This window comes from Sturnus vulgaris, unplaced genomic scaffold (assembly GCF_052056855.1).
Source record: "Sturnus vulgaris isolate bStuVul1 unplaced genomic scaffold, bStuVul1.hap1 Scaffold_192, whole genome shotgun sequence".
In the NCBI taxonomy this organism is placed as follows: domain Eukaryota; kingdom Metazoa; phylum Chordata; class Aves; order Passeriformes; family Sturnidae; genus Sturnus; species Sturnus vulgaris.
In genome coordinates, this window is record NW_028276155.1 from 138086 (window position 1) to 141799 (window position 3714).

Consider the following 3714-nt stretch of genomic DNA (forward strand, 5'->3'; position numbering starts at 1 on the left):
TGTTCCTGCTCCCAGCTCTGGCTCTTCCCACTCTCTGACCTTGACTGGTTTTGTCCCTCTTGCTGTGCCCTCTGTTCCCCCTGTGCTCGGTGGCTGCTGCCCAGGACTGTGGGACTGGCACAGATCAAGGGCTCCAGCCCCTCCTTTCTGTGCCCTTGGAGCTGCCTGCTCACAGCAGCCTTTTCCATCTGGAAGCTCCACACGGACAGGGAGTCCTCACCTCTGTTCCCTGCACAACCTCCAGGAGCCCAGGGCTGCCATCTCCAGTCCCTGCTGGCCCTGGGGGCTCCCAGGTGGCCCAGGCTGCTGTGACACCACTGCACACGGGAGGGAAGAGTGGCATGGGCTGTGCTGAAAGTCAGGTCCATGTGCTGCTGCTGCTGCTGCTGCTGTGGGGGTCATTTGTCCAGCCCTGCCCCAGAGTCAGGGATCAGATCCAGGCCCTGCTGCTGCTCCCTTGGGATCAGCCACAATTTGGGAGTTGCTGTCAGTGCCAGCAGAGACGGTGGCTGGAGCAGCTGGTGCTGACAGTGTCCAAAGCCCTGGGGTCAGAGGGGAAGCTGCCCCTTGTTCTCCCTCTGCCCCACACAGAGCTGGGCCGGACACAAGTGGGGCAGCACAGCAAACAGGGAGCCTGTCAGTCCCTTCCAGCCCTGTCTGCTCAGAGTTTGGGCCTTGGAGCGCCAGGTGGACAAAGGCAGCTGCTCCTGGCCCCTCTGTGTGTCCCCGTGCTCTGCAGTGCTGCTCCATCAGTCTGTGCCCAGCAATGGGGAAAAGCCTCAGCCCTGCAGGGCCAGGAGCTGCCGGGCTCTGCCTGAGCAGCTCAGCCAGCGGGAAGGAGATGCTCAACACGGGAACCAGGAGCAGAGGACGCTGCTCTTTTATGGCATATTTTCTGTTTTAAGGAAAAAGAAAAGAAAAAAACCTCTATAAAATGTGAAAGATAAAAGCAAAACCCAAGTGGGCAGTGAAAAATCTTCTGTAACTTTAAGAGGTAACTGATCTTTTGCAACAGAAAACTCAGTTATTCACTTTGCAAATGAGAGTCAATGGCATTGATGCATCTTACTGGCCTCTGTAACCTTTTTAAAAAAGATTTTGGGATTTGTTTCCAATACTGTTCTTTTAAATTGTGGTGAAATTGGTGTGAAGCAAGAAGAAATTGCTTTGTGCCTTGCCAGATCCTGGCAGGACTGGCAATCTCAACTCTGTCACCGCCCAAATCTTTTAGAAGATGCCCTTCCTTCTCAGCCTGTGAATGAGCTGCACGTTCCCTTTGAAACTGTCAGAGGCTTCTTAAAGACACAAAGTCCCACTTACGGCTTTTTGCTTGGTTTGGAAGTGCAGAAGGGCAATTCTCCATCCATCAGCTCCAGACTGCACTGCCTTAGGAACACGGCCCCCTCACCAGGTTTTGCCCACTCGTGGCACTTCTAGAGGAGGAAGAAAGTGCAATTGCACAATTCTAACCAAAAAGGAATGACAAGTGGGACAGACTAAACATCCTGTGGAGATCCAGGCGTTCAGCTGGGACTGTGGAGAGTTTGGGTTCTTGCCAACTGGACGTGTGTCCCTAACTGCAATGTCTTGGCCTGCAGGAGAGTCTCACTCACCTGCAGAAGCACAAAGCTCAGGCGCTGTGCTCGGAACGGGCTCGTCTGATGCAAAGCTGTCAGAGCCATGTGAGGGCAGAGCTGGCCCAGCCATGCCCAGGGCTGAGCCCAGCAGAGCCCTGGCAGAGCCCAGAGCAGCCTCAGCATCTGCAGAGCCCGGCTGCAAGGAGAGAAACCAGAAACCGCGCGTCAGCTGAAGGCTCCTGTCCCCCTTGTCCCAGCTCCCGCCGTGCCCAGGCCGTGCTGGCCGTGCCCAGAGCTGGGCACAAACCTCCCAATCACTGCTGCCTCTGGGAGCAGAGCAGGAGGGCAGGACTGTGCCCAGCCTGCAGCCAGCCATGGCACATCCAGCCCCTCAGCAGCTGCCCAGAGCCAAAAAGCAGCTTGGCAGCCAACTGAAGAATTCATTGCATCTGCCCCAGCAATTGGGGAAATCTTTGGTGCCCAGCCAGGCTATGCTGTGCCCAGATCTGGCAGCATCCCCCTGGCTGTGGACTCACCCACAAATTGGGTGTGGAGTGTGTCTGTGAAGAAGGTGCCAGAATCCAGTCCATCATCTTCAGCTGGCCAGGCTGAGGAAGAGATTGTCATCATTGAGGTTGTCCTTAGTGTCCCCAGCAGCTGCCCCACCTGGAACAGCTTCTCCAGGGGCTCCTTCTCCTTCCCTGGGGGCCAGACCAGGCTGTCAGTGTTCTGCCCAGGGCCCCAGCCATGAGCGAACCAGACAAGGAAACCCAGGGTGGATGGTGGCCACCAGTGCTTGCCACACCAGGTCTCCAGCTCAGCTCCAGCCCAAGAGCTGCATGCTCCCTTCTGATGATCCCTGCTCAGAGCTACAGGCACTCTGGTTTGCTTTGCCACTGATTGCCAAGAGATGTGTGCAGCTGTTACCTGCCAGGCTCCTGGATCCAGCTGTGCCCATGGATCTCTCCCATCTTCTAGGGCAGATGAACACCCTGAATCCAAGGATCGTGGAAAAGGTCTTCTAAGGATGGCCTGTCCAACGGTTGCATGGACAAACACCTCTTAATAACATCTTGGCACTCTGAAGAGAGAAACCAGAAATCACCAGTACGTTGCAGAAGTTGCCTCCCCCCTTTCCCGTGCCCAGGCCATGCTGGGTGTACCCAGGGTTGTGCCTAAACTTCCCCATGGATTTACTGTTTAGAGGAGAGCAGGAGAGCAGGACTTGTGCCACCTCCTCAGCAGCTGCCAGAGCAGGATGCTCACGACCCCGCTGCTGTCTCCCAGCACTGCTATTCCCCCCTGCCCAGAGATGAGGATCCACCTTGAGAGAGCCTTTGTGGGAACAAGATCCGTCCCCAGATGATCTCCTGGCCCCTCCTGAACGGGTGCTTCCCCACGACCAGGTGGTACAGCAGGAGGCCCAGGGACCAGATCGTTGCTGCCTCGCCGTGGTAGTGCTGGTGCTGGATCCACTCTGGTGGGCTGTAGGACAAGGTTCCTATGGAATACAGATGGAGTTCAGAAGGAGGATGCTGCGGCTCCCAGAGCCTCGCCCCAGCATCCCTGGGCATGCAGGAGCTGCCCCAGTGGCACACGGGGTGACTCGCTGCCCTCTCACCAGCACTTGGGACTTGTGTACAGACTCGGGGCTGGAAAAGAAGCCACTGGTGCTGGAAGAGGGCAGCAGAAGCCTTGAGAAGGCCCAACCATGGCACACAAAAGAAAAACCCACCCAGGGGTGGAGAAAACCCACTCTCCTCCCCGCCTGCACGGCCCTCAGAAAATGTTAGTAAGCCAAGGCAAACAAGGGGAGAGGTGCAGTTCGAGCCCTTCCTCGCCTGCACACCAAACCAGCCAGGGCACGGGGTCAGACCTTCCCCCTCTCTGCTACCCCCATTGGTTTTTATTGGCCTGGCTGCCCCAGCTCCAGCCCAGTCCAGGGCAGAGTGGGTGATGAAGGCTGTCAGCAGGGCTGGGAGCTGGCCCACCTCACACCCGCACCCAAATCAACTTGGCTCAAGCATTAATCCCATCCCCGCTCCAACAGGCAGAAGCCTCGGTGCTGCAGCCCGGCTGGGCCATAAGATGCCCAGGAGCATCCCCTGGGAGGGCTCACCTGCAAACTTGGTGTAGG

The 3714-nt window shown here is 57.2% G+C and overlaps 1 long non-coding RNA gene across 1 annotated transcript; it reads right to left on the reverse strand.

Annotated features, from left to right (window-relative positions):
- Nucleotides 1-212: 212 nt before the first annotated feature.
- LOC148218233 (uncharacterized) lies at nt 213-3055 on the reverse strand. Its single transcript, XR_015800508.1, has 5 exons — nt 2505-3055; nt 2114-2278; nt 1614-1773; nt 1321-1433; nt 213-895 (listed from the first exon to the last, which is right to left on the reverse strand). It is a non-coding gene; the product is annotated as an uncharacterized LOC148218233 (long non-coding RNA).
- Between the last annotated feature and the right edge of the window lie 659 nt (nt 3056-3714).